The sequence below is a fragment of the Trachemys scripta genome, chromosome 12, assembly GCF_013100865.1.
Source record: "Trachemys scripta elegans isolate TJP31775 chromosome 12, CAS_Tse_1.0, whole genome shotgun sequence".
NCBI lineage: Eukaryota > Metazoa > Chordata > Testudines > Emydidae > Trachemys > Trachemys scripta.
The window spans coordinates 14718287-14732034 of NC_048309.1; positions in this window are offsets into that span (position 1 = coordinate 14718287).

Consider the following 13748-nt stretch of genomic DNA (forward strand, 5'->3'; position numbering starts at 1 on the left):
TGATTGAAAAGAAATGTATTTTGCATTTCCATTTCTGTTCTTTATGTGTAAGAATGCAGCTTAAAGAGAGGAAAAAGAAAACCTGTTGCAGTACAAAACCTACTCAAGATTCCGTTTTGGGGATCAAAAAGCTAATTAATTAAAAAAAATATAACTACATTAATATTAGTACAGAACAAGATAGAGGTGGCTATTTGTGTGCTTAACATCATCATGCAACGAATGTATATTTATATAAAGAATAAATATGTACATGGTAGTATTTGGCTTCAGTCATAAAAAAATCAGTGGATCTGATTAACAGTTTTGTTAGGTTTTTTAGAGAGAGGAGAGAATGTTTCTCCATGGGTATGAAAACATGTTTTGATAGGATACATAAGAAGAGCCATATTTGAAATTGGTTTTATAATATCTTTTTAAAAAAATCCATTTGCACATGCATTTTTTCTAGCCATACTCATGTTTGCGTTCACAAATCTGAGTCATTGTATCCTTGAAAATGATATGGGAAAATGCAAACACAAATTACAGGTACAGTTTTAGAACCCTTCACTTTTGTTGACACAGGAGTTGATTAGATATGTTCTGTACACTTGAATCCACCAGCAATGCCAACTTATTCCATGAAAGCCACTCAATCTAGTTTTTCTGAGGTTTGTTTTGTTTAGGCCATAAAATCATGTTCCTTTTAAGAAAGCAGTTCAGACTAATAATCTTGATTCCTGAATCCTGGCTTTGGTTTGATTAGAACCAGTTAGCAATATATACCCTCCAACATTCTGGATGGGAGAAAAGGCTGTTGTTTAGTTATAAAATAAATGTTGAGAATGTTAAACAGGGAACTAATTTATTAGTAAGGAAGATGGCTTCTTAGCTCCCATGCTGCACTGCAGTTTGAAGGAGAAATTTGTGGATATCTATATTAAAAAGATTATCAGCACTCCATATTCTAGTATAGTGGTTCTTGTTCTCAGCCTTCCATATGATGATTCCATTTGCAGCTGATTCTCTTCATAGCCGTCAGAGTCATCTGTGCCAGTTCCTAAAGTGCTATGGGTAGAGGTATGCTGATTTATGGCGAGCTCACATCTGAGGAGGACTAGTTGCAAGTCATTGAGCAAACCCACTGTAATGTAAGATCAGAAATGGAATGGGAAAGGAGGTTGCTGTACCCAAAGCTAAGGAGAGGGCAAGTATAGTCTGAGCAATTAATTGGGAGCCTGGAAATTTTGAGTTCTAATCCTGACACACTCGGGTTCCCCAACTGTAGAATGGACATAATACTTACCTCTCAAGCATGTTGAAAACTTAATGAGTTTGTAAAGCACTTTGAAGATGAAATAGCACTTAGTGGTCACTAAGTTTTTATTATTTGTGGTCACTGATCTTCAGGTTGTGAACTATTGCTTTAGCTGATAGCATAATGTTTTACCTATCTTTGAATTAAAGTGCACAGTAAAATATATGATAATGTAGTAAATCAAGACACGCTGGGACGTCTACTGCTTTCGAGCAGTATCGCATGTGACATTATTGTGGGGCAAGCTGGGGTGCTGTAGATCGGGGTTCTCTAACTGGGGGTCGGGATCCCTCAGGGGGTCGCCAGGTTATTACATGGGGGGTCGCGAGCTGTCAGCCTCCACCCCAGCATTTATAATGGTGTTAAATATATAAAAAATGTTTTTAATTTATAAGGGGGGGGGTCTCACTCAGAGGCTTGCTGTGTGAAAGAGGTCCCCAGTACAAAAGTTTGAGAACCACTGCTGTAGATTCACACCCTGGCTTGGCGAACAGTCAGTTATCAGGTAGACAAACCCTTCGTGTTCTCTGTTCCTCCCAGTCAAACCATCTATAGATGCTTCCGGGTATGTAGTCAGTGTTCACATTCTAATTTGTGAGATTGAGACTAGGGAAATGGTATGTAGTTGGAATATAGTTACAGTGGGCAGGCTGTAGTGAAGAGCAAGCAATAGCCAAAAGAAGACATTAAACAAAACAAGCAGACATTTTAAATCCTTTAACAGCAAACAACATTTCTCTCCTCTCAAGACAAAATTTCATTGAGCTTCACAAGCCCTAATTCAGTAAGGGAGGGTATTCGGTTTGATCCTTCATCAATGGAATGATATGGCAAAGCCCTTATTGACTTCTGTGTTAAAGGAGCCAGCCCCTTTGTAGTATGCAATGACAGGCAACTGGAGAACAACATTGAAAGCAAACCCAATAAACCAAGCCCCAAAGGCTTATGCCCAGTTTAGGCAAATATATTTTTTTCAAAATAAAGGGGAGAAAAAAGACAAAAGAACAAAAAAAGTAAAGGAAGGGAGAGGAAAGGAGAATGACATCTTGGTTTCCATCTGCTAGGGAATAATCAAAGGTTTCTAAAAAGTTAGACCCAATCTTTTCAAATTTGTCAGAGGTCTCTCTTCTCCAAAAGGTTACTTGCTATTTAGCTGCCAGGTCAGCCAACTTGCTATGCCAAGCTTCTGTTCCTGGAAGCAGTCTGTTCTTCCACCTAAGCAACATGAGTCATTTGGCTACAAGCACTGTTTTAGAGAACCAAACTTTCTATGAGTTGGAGAGGTTAAGATGATGGGAGGTATCTGTTATATTAATCCTACCTACTTCTAGCCAAAAGTATTATTGCATGGGATAGTCCCAAAACATGTGAGCCAGTGTGGCTCTGGGAGACCTACATCTCCAGCAGCAGTCTGTTTTGGCAAGGTCGCTGCACTGTAATCTATGTGGGGGTACCAGTGTCAACGAAAACAGCAGAAGATCATTGTTTATCCTGACGACATTCTTGTGTCTAAATCTGAAAATGCTGCTCCTAATCTGTATAAATAATGCATTTGGACACCTCTTGGAATATAAAATCAACTGGGAAAAGTCAAATTCTGAGCGTAAGCAAACTTGCTCATAGGGGAATCTATGATAATTGCAATTTTAGGTGGCAACCCAAATATATGAAATATTTAGGAATCTTCAGCCCCAATGAGCTGGAGAATCTGTTCAAAATTAATCTAGAGCCCATTTTAGTTCATTGAGATATTTGGGCAGAGGGAGAATCCTTACTCTGAGCCTTCGGGCCAAAATTTATATTATCAAAATGAATATGCTTCCCAAAATGTATACCCTATGAGTTCTCCCAGTTACTATTCCTCCATTTTATTTTAGGAAAATTAACAATTTTTTAAAAATACTTCTCTGTCGGTGGGTAGGAGGCCAAGACTGGCTTTATTTGACTATAACAGGGTTCAAAAAAGAACTAAAGTTCATGGAGGATAGGTCCATCAGTGGCTATTAGCCAGGGTAGACAAGGATGGTTCCTAGCCTGTTTGCCAGAAGCTGAGAATGGGTGACAGGGGATAGATTACTTGATGATGTACTGTTCATTCCTTGTGGGGCACCTGGCATTGGCCACTGTCGGAAGACAGGATACCAGGCTAGATGGACCTTTGGTCTGACCCAGTAGGGCCATTCTTATGTTCTTATGTAAATTAAAATTCCCAATCACAGCTGCAGGCGTCCATTTCCCCAACTTGCAGCATTATCATGCAGACTTTATCATCAGCTAGACAGCCTCTGGCTCCAGAGAATAATAGTGCTGCCTGGCTGCTAGTGGAACAAGAGCTGGGCCATCCCCTCCAGTTGGCAGGAATGCTGAGTTCAGTTTATTACGGTTTTGATTGTAGAATGTCCTCTATAGCATTGGCTACCAGAGAATCATGGGCTAGTTTGGCTAGAAAATTTAAATTCCATCCCATCTCACATGTTGATGCTGTACTTCGAGGCAACCATTTGTTGAAAATTGACAAGAAACCATTAATGTGGAAAGTAGAAGGATAAGAGGATAATTTGGTTTGTTTATTAGTTTTTCCAATATAAATGCACAAACCTTTAGCTGCTGGAAAGCAAGATTTGGTAGTTTTCATATCTCTGTTTGCAGCAAATTACTGTATATTGGATTTCAGATTGTTTTTAAAGTGATGATGAAATATTTTATATCATCTATAGGTGGTGCCAGAGATTCAAGTAACTGGCTAAGCTCAAATTTTATCTGAAGTACATATATTTCCTGTGAAACAGAAACTTAATGATTTTCTGTCATCAACTCTTTGCTAGTTATAAATGAAAAAACATCTCTATGCCTACTTCCATAAGAAGTTGCAGGACACTTAACAGTAAAAATTATTAAAATTGTCAGCATTTTAAGAGCAATTAAAAGAACAAACTATGCCAATCGGTAAAGATCTGTGTTGTCCCCCTCAAAGCAGATTTCTAGATAGAACCAATTTAATGTAAGTGAACAGAAAATTAATTTTAAAAACTCCCTTTCTGTTTAGTTTTAATCTCTAAACAGTTTGCAGCTGTAGCGGAGCAGCTGAGTAAGTAGCATAAAATAAGCAAATTCAGCACAAGTGTTATTGGTCAAAATTGTCTGAATTTACATTGGTGGAGCTCCTTTGTATGTGCACTATTGCATCAGAGTTCCCAGGAGCCTTATATTAACTCCAGTGTCATCATTAGACAGTTCTGTTATCTGCATTTTACTTTCTCAAAACAGAGTTGTTTACCTTTTAAAGTAGGAAACCAGTAGATTGATGTTGTATTATGAAGGCTAACCCTTTATGCTGGTCCTATGTATAGTTCTAAGATAAACAGGAAAGATAAAAAGGTGAGAATGAATAGACAATGGCATAGTATTGCTGTCTTCAACAGTTGAGCTGTTTGCATTACACTTGAGGAAATAATCTATAGAGTTAGGTTTTTCTCCCTCCATACTACAAAAATAGGGTACCTGAAATAGGATTGATTTTTTTTTTTCTTCCACGGAATACTAACACAAACATGCAGTGCTGACCACTGTGTATTAGAGCCAGTTGAGCACATAGCTTTAATATCTGATATTTGTTTAGTATGTTCATGCTGCTATCAACTGAATTATTGTTCCCTTGTTTCAGAGTGGTAGCCATGTTAGTCTGTATCAGCAAAAACAACAAGGAGTCCTTGTGGCACCTTAGAGACTAACACATTTATTTAGGCATAAGCTTTCGTGGGTGAGAACCCACTTCATCAGATGCATGAAGTGGAAACTACGGGAGCAGGTATAAATACATGAAAGGATGGGAGTTTCCTTACCAAGTGTGAGGTCAGTCTAACTAGACTACCCACCTGGTGAAGTGAAGAAACAGATTGACAGCGCCGGAAGGGTACCCAGAAGTCACCTACTATAAAACAGGCCCAACAAAGATAGTAACAGAACGCCACTAGCCGTCACCTACAGCCCCCAACTAGAACCTCTCCAGCGCATCATCAAGGATCTACAACGTATCCTGAAGGATGATCCCTCACTCTCACAGACCTTGGGAGACAGGCCAGTCCTTGCTTACAGACAGCCCCCAACCTGAAGTAAATACCAGCAACTACACACCACACAACAAAAACACCAACCAAGGAACCAAACCCTGGTGCCAGCTCAGTCCACATATCTATTCAAGGGACACCATCATAGGACCTAATCACATTAGCCACACCATCAGGGGTTCATTCACCTGCACATCTACCAATGTGATATATGCCATCATGTGCCAGCAATGCCCCTTTGCCAGGTACATTGGCCAAACCAGATAGTCTCTACGCAAAAGAGTAAATGGACACAAATCTGACATCAGGAATCATAACATTCAAAAACCAGTAGGAGAACACTTCAGTCTCTCTGGTCACTCAATAACAGACCTAAAAGTGGCAATTCTTCACCAAAAAAAATTCAAAAACAGACTCCAACGTGAAACTGCAGAACTGGAATTAATTTGCAAACTGGACACCATCAGATTAGGCCTGAATAAAGACTGGGAGTGGTTGGGCCATTACAAAACCTAAACCTATTTTCCCCAATACTAATTTCCCCCTGCTGTTACTCACACCTTCTTGTCAACTGTCTGAAATTGACCACTCCCATTACCACTTCAAAAGTTATCTTTCCTCCCTTAGTATCCTGCTGTTAAGTGAATTGTCTCGTTAGACTGACCTCACGCTTGGTAAGGCAACTCCCATCCTTCCGTGTATTTTCCACTTCATGCATCTGATGAAGTGGGTTCTAGACCATGAAAGCTTATGCCCAAATAAATTTGTTAGTCTCTAAGGCGCCACAAGGACTCCTCTTTGTTCCCTTGTTAGTTCATAACAAGTGTCTCTCTCTTATGGAGCTCATTTGTTTTGCTTGAGTGCCATGGAATTCAGAGCTCCTCCTGGAATTCCGCCACAATCATTAAGATCTTAAGCAATTTGTCTTTCCCAGTGAAAATAATATGTGCACATACATAGTGTCTGTCACCTGAGGATTTGAAATATGAGGATCCTCAAAGTTTGACTGCAGATATTTACATAAGCCTCACAACTTCCCTGTGGTAAGTATTTACAGCTATTTTACAGTTAGGTAAACTAAGGCATAGAGTTTGTGATCTGGCCAAAATGTCACATTATCAGTTAGTGGCAGAGTCCAGAACAGAATTCAGGAGTCCTGGTTACTACAGAGAAGCACCTTCCACTCTACACAAAATAGATCATGCTTAGTTTCCACTGCAGTACATTCTGCTCCCCTTCAGAGGAACATATCAAATATAAGGTCAATTTTTCAAAAATGCTTAAACAGTGTATGAGACTAACTTCCATTGACTTTCTTTGGGACTTAGGAGCATAAGTCACAGGCATTTATGAACATTTTACCCACTGAGCCCAAAGCTTACAGTTCTGACTTTTTAAAAATGGTGTTTTCATCCTGGACTATTTTCAGTAATAATAACAATAACTTACTAGCTATTAGCAACAACACTAAGAAATCATTGATCCTTAGTACACATATTTCAAATAAAATACTTTTCCCATACTTAAAGCTTGTGGTTACTATGTTACACTGGTCATAAAAATAGGCCTTAGTTCCACAGAGGATGAACTGTCATTTGTAAGAGCTACTATATTATTAGTCTTAATGTTTTATGTATTTTTTTCCTGTGTGTTCTTGTAATGTAACAGATGAAAGCAAACAAAACAAAAGGCATCAGAAGTTCAGAGGGAAATGTCTGTAACATGTTTCATTTTGTGTCAGTATTGCAGTTATCTATGTGATCTCAAGTGTCATGTGCTGCAATATCTATGGGAGCACAGTTGGGTGGATTATGGACTTAGTTTCAGGGCCATATGCTGTTTTCTTCAATCAGTGATACTACTCTCCCTGTCCCTGGGGGACTTAGTGTGTGACTTATACCAATACAGTTTACCTGTGCATAAAACCACCGTAAACACTAGTGCACATTGAAGCTTGATTTATCTACTGTGCCAGAGGTTGGCACTGGTGCACCTACACCAGTGGTCACTTACCAGTAGCTGAAATCAGAGCAAATCCCCACTGTAGATGAAACCTTAAGATGATGAGTATGATTTTGCCCAAAGTTAAGTCATGGCTGGTCTAGGCTTGGAAATCTGAGGTGAAATCCTAGCCCCAGTTGAAGTCAATGGGACTTTGACCCATGTGCTATTAGGTATTATTCACTGAGAGTGGAAGTATCACATTTTGGCCTTAATTCGACATACCGTCTCAGTGACTCTGGCAGAACCAATAGTAGTGTAAGGTACCATTCAGTGTGAATAAGAATATAACACTCTGAGCCTTATTGTTTTTTTTATTATTAATCTTTATGAGAAAAAGATGAAAATGTTAGAAAAATGCAGAGATACTTTCTCTGGGTTACAAGCAATTATAAAATGCCTTTTTGTGTTTTAAAAAAAGTGTTGCACAATATTTTTCTGTAGCTCTCTCTCATCTGACCTTGTTCTATGTTTTATGTTGGCAGCCAGCTTGCATTCAGTGTCTGTCCTTCTTGCAATGTGATGTTGTGCTATCAATACAATATTTGATATGTCCTCTGTGGAGAGGCCTGTATCCTGTAATTTCAGGGGTATTGATTGGATGATCTAATAGCCTTTTGCATCTCCAGTTAGAAAATCTTTAATCTTTTTTATTTAAATTTTAAGAAGAGAAACCAACTTTACAAGTAACTAACGTCCTTCATCAATTATCCAGCTAACCTTTCATAAGATAATGGTTTCTATAGTGACCTCTAGAAAATAATGTCTCCGATATCATTGTGAATTAGAAGTCTTTAACAGGGAAAGACTTCTTTTCTCTCCCAGATACCTAGTTCTGCCTTGGCGTTTATTCCAGTCACTAGACATTGAGAAGGACTCATAAAAACATACAATAATTGGTTACACGGCTATCTTTCATATCTAAGAAATTTCACAGACACAATGTTGTGAGGAACTGAAAGTTCATGGAAAGCTGATTTGTTTAATTATATATTTTATTAGACTAATAAATACTGCTTTATGTAGGGCCAAATTCTCTGCTGGAGTAATTCCTTTCAATTGTGAGCAAATACATCAGTAAAATTGGCCCATAAACTTTAAGCTTCCAAACTCTGGTATTTGTGAGAAACAGGGATTATAGCTTAGGTTTAGATTTGTGTTATAAAATCCTACTTGTCTTTAATGTCACAGGAAAAAATCCATTATAAATCCTTATTTTCAGACCCTTCCATACTTTTTTTAAAAGTGTGGTTTGGCTGAAATTTTTCTTGGTTAATGGCCAAAAAAAGGTGAATTTTATGGAAAAAAAGAATTAAAATACTGTTTTATCCTATTCACTTAAGTTTTACAAAAGAAATTAGAAGATTTTCTTTCAATATATTCTTGCATCTGTTTGCCCACCTAACTGAAAGGCTCTGTTCTTAAACATCTTTCATTCTGCCAGGACCCCAGAAGGATAGAGAGATGAGGGACACAAAACCATTTTCTTCACTGCAGAGAACTCTTTCTGCAACCTCAGATGCAAGATTCTGTTTCTGATGTAAATTTTCAACAGTGAAAGAGAGGGATCTTTGTGACTAAAACGAGTGATATTGTTCAGAATGAGGGACATTTTAGCTCCACTAAGATAAGCAGCATTGCAGTCATAGGCCACGTCTCCGCTACAATCTTTTGCCATCATAGCTGGCCCCCTACTATAAATGTGAAGTATTAATATAGGCCAAGATTTAAAAAAAAAAAAAGACTAAAGTTTTGCTACTAAAATCCTATTCAAGCACCTAGATCAGTGGCTTGATTTTCAGAAGTGCTGTTGACCATGTAACACTTCTGGAAATCAACCCACTGATGTAAGTTTCTAATTTCATAATTAAGACACCTAATATTAGGCTCCTGTTTTCTTTTAAGAAATCTTAGCCTTAATACATATACTCCCTCATCATACAAGTGCTACTGGAAACCCACTTTAAGTGGGTCACAAAAAGTATACTTGCTGCTGGATGAGATACCACAGTGATGAGCAAGGTATAAATACTTAGATAGATACTCTAGATAATCACATTTGAGGGCCGCATAATGGCCTGAAGGAGAATTTGAAAGAACAGGAATGTATAAACCTTAAACTGTATAATGCATAGCGGCAAATAATTAAAGTTCTCTGGGAAATGCCTTTCCTTAACATTCATGGAGAGGTTTTTGTCTGTCCTTTTGCTAAAACTGTGCAGCAACATGAGATGCCTCTGCAGAGAGATGTAAAATGAAATGGGTAAATAGAGGGGTTTTAAAATTTTATAAGCCTGATTCAAAGCCTGTTAATGTCAATAGAAAACTTTCCACTGACCTCCCAGGACTTTGGATCAGACTCTGCATATGGTGTGGCTAGGGGAAAACGAACAAGTTGCAAACTTTTGCTTTTTTCCCTTCCTTTAAAAGTGTTCAAAATTTATCATACAAAAATCCATGTTTAAACAAATGCTGCCTGCTTTGTAAATCCATGTAGATCAGCAGACAGTATTACTTTTAATAGTGATATTCATGGCGGGGGGGGGAGAAAGGGTGTTTCCAGCAAAATTGCTTTTTGGTTGACTCTGCTTGAGAAGTGCTCTGCAGGGACCCATTCCCAATTGATTATCTTTCACTGCTAATAGCTTCAAAGACTGTGTGGTGGACAGTCCACTTTTACATTTAAATGTAAATCATGATAGCCTAGACAGACTGATGATCAAGGGAAAAAAGGGAAGAAAAAACATTAAAATAGATCAGGAGCACTTGTGGCACCTTAGAGACTAACAAATTTATTAGAGCATCAGCTTTCGTGGACTACAGCCCACTTCTTCGGATGCATATAGAGTGGAATAAATATTGAGGAGATATATATACACACATACAGAGAGCATAAACAGGTGGGAGTTGTCTTACCAACTCTGAGAGGCCAATAAGACAACTCCCACCTGTTTATGCTCTCTGTATGTGTGTATATATATCTCCTCAATATATGTTCCATTCTATATGCATCCGAAGAAGTGGGCTGTAGTCCACGAAAGCTTATGCTCTAATAAATTTGTTAGTCTCTAAGGTGCCACAAGTACTCCTGTTCTTTTTGCGGATACAGACTAACACGGCTGCTACTCTGAAACCTGTCATAAATGACAGGTTTCAGAGTAGCAGCCGTGTTAGTCTGTATCAGCAAAAAGAACAGGAGTACTTGTGGCACCTTAGAGACTAACAAATTTATTAGAGCATAAGCTTTCGTGGACTACAGCCCACTTCTTCGGATGCATATAGAGTGGAATAAATATTGAGGAGATATATATACACACATACAGAGAGCATAAACAGGTGGGAGTTGTCTTACCAACTCTGAGAGGCCAATAAGACAACTCCCACCTGTTTATGCTCTCTGTATGTGTGTATATATATCTCCTCAATATTTATTCCACTCTATATGCATCCGAAGAAGTGGGCTGTAGTCCACGAAAGCTTATGCTCTAATAAATTTGTTAGTCTCTAAGGTGCCACAAGTGCTCCTGTTTTTTTTGCGGATACAGACTAACACGGCTCCTACTCTGAAACCTGTCATTAAAATAGATGTACAGCTGATATAACTTTCACCACCTCCTGCAGGGGCAGTTGTAATAAAACTAAGATGTTTACAGTTTGATAAAGCTCTTTATAATGGATTGTGATTGAAGGTTCTCCCCAAAAGATCTAGAATTGATGGTCTCCAAATAGCATGTCAGCATTAAAAGTTCAGTACGGTGTCCATGACTCCCATTTACACCTTGTTTGGAATTGAGAATAAAGTTCTAAGCCCTGAAACAACTAATGTGGGCTGGCCTCAGCTAAGTGTATATAATTCAGTACTTTGATGAAACTACAGCAAAAGAGATATCTGGTAAATCAGTTTATTGTTTGCAGTGGAATCATACTAATAAACCGAAGCTATTAATATTCTCTTTGATGTGGTATCATCTATAAAACACGTGTTGAGAAATATGTAGCTGCATGTATAGCACACAAGATCCTCATACGGGGCCTGATCTAAAGTGCCTTGAAGTCAATAGGATTCTTGCCAGTAGCTTCAATGGGCTCTGGATCAGGCCCCTAGTCAGAATGCACCCAGTGCTATTCCTCGATACAAAAATTTGCATAACTTTTCCATAGGTTGAACTTAATTAGGAAAAGACCAAATAAAGCAAATCAGTTTGTGCTACTTGCCCATTTATCTTTCTGACATGTCGATACTCTATTAATATTCTGCGCCAGATTTTTAACTATTTTACATTGCCTAGTTGCTTACGTATATTGCTGCATTTGCATGTTTAAATCCAATAATTGCATGCAAAAAATTCATAATTTAGCCATTTAGCTACATAATTATACAAGTTCTGTGTGACATCCAAGTATTTACATGCATAATTAGCCTGTTCTTTAAGAAAACTATAAGAGTTTTACATGACATAGTGAAGACTGACTAGGAAACAATAAAACCTAAAGAAAAATGATTACCAGGCAAACACACTTCACTAACCAGTGAGGCAGCATCAATATGAAAAGTCCAGTACATCGAACAAAAAGTTAATTCCTTCTGATCACAGGAGATCAGAGCTATGTTTTTAAAGTTAAAATATTTAATATCATTATACAAATGTAAGTAGAGAAAAAACTTTGAACAAACCCAAAGCATATTTCTGGAGGGAACCCTCACATCTGAGCCCCCTGTCGTCTTAATTTAAATCTATGCTGCTTTAAAACAGTTACTAACAGCAGACATATTTTGCTGTGGACCCTTCTTCCTGGTGAAGTAGGGAATTCAGCAGTGGAAAACTTTCAGTGAAACCTGTCATGCTTACCCTTCCAGCTGACTTATCTGATGTAAGTAGGTATCGCTTTCATAATACAAAATAGTTTGGCAGCAAGGAGGTAGTTAGAATGGCTGATGAGCTGAGCCATCGGTAGCAAATGGATTTCTGTTAGATAAATGCAACCCTGAGGCATAATGAAGCACAAGTTATGGCCAAGTGTCAGTGATCATATTATAGTAATAATACCCTTGGAGTTGCTTTTTCCACGATCATGAAGCATTTATTGCTGTTTAAGAAAGAGGGCAAAGTTAGAAATGCAGAACAATTATATCAGCTAAATTCTGCAATCCAGGAATTGAACTAATATTTTAGAAAGCTGGTTAATAGCAGTTAAATGAGTCCAAGGAATTTTAAAATAAATTGTTTGGTAGAGAAGCAAATAAAGTATTGCTGCAATTGCTGAAACAGAGGTCAAAGCCCCTGCATGAACATATTCGCTTTATACCTACAACCTGTTGATAATGATATCAATGCAAAGTTGCCTGTTAAAGCTGCATTTAAAAGCAAGTCTCCTTTCTACTCCATGGAAATCTATAGCTATAAAATCTGCTATAAATACCCACTTTATAACAATGGCCCAATATATAAGTTACTTAGTTCAAAAGAAGAGCTTTTGGTGGGAGGGGGAGGAGTAGAGTAACAGTAATGTGTTGTAAAAGCTAAGTGGTTTTATTGGCACTTTAAAATACCCTTTTATGCTGAACACTATTGGCTCTGCATATAAACAACAGTAGTTATGTATTAAAAATGTGTGTCAATAGTTCCATTGGCATTGGGTCCTTTGGGTGCCAGAGGTCCCAGAAAGCTTGATTCACCACCTTTTAGCCCAGGCTGGATTTTACCAAGTACTGGGGAATCCTGGTTATCCTCAGTTAAAGCACTTCATCTATCAACCACAAAAACATTTTACAAATTGTGCACGGTCATACACCCAATGCAACTGTTTGGGAATGTCCAGATGTACAAGGGTACAGAAATATAGCAAATGTTGCTCCACATCACAACAGTGGAATATCTAGTCTGGAAACCTCAGGTGGTTCAGAACAAGTTCTAAAGATACCATAATGGATAATTATGGAGTAAGCTACCCATTGAGTAGGTCTCTCCCTAGCCCTTGTCAGCTAGCAGATGGCACGGAGTGTGACATAATATCTAAGATACCAAATATGTAAGCCTTAAAGGGGGAGGGGAGAGGCCTGGCAGTTGAAGGGGGGGATCAGGGCTTGGGGGGAGGAAGATGAAACGCCGGCTGGGGCCTCAGGTGGAAGGGGTGGGCCAGGCCAGGGGCTAGCCTCCCCGAGCCAGTGGTTCACTCACCGCCCATGTACAGAGGTAAAAATCATCTTCCTCCACCTACTCACCTGTTGATACATCCAAGGATTGCACTAGCCCTTTTTGCCACAGCATCACACTGGGAGCTCATGTTGAGTTGCTTGTCAGTGGTTACTTCTGAATCTTTCTCAGGGTTGCTATTTTCGAGGATGCAGTTCCCCATTCTACAGGCATGGCCTGCATTCC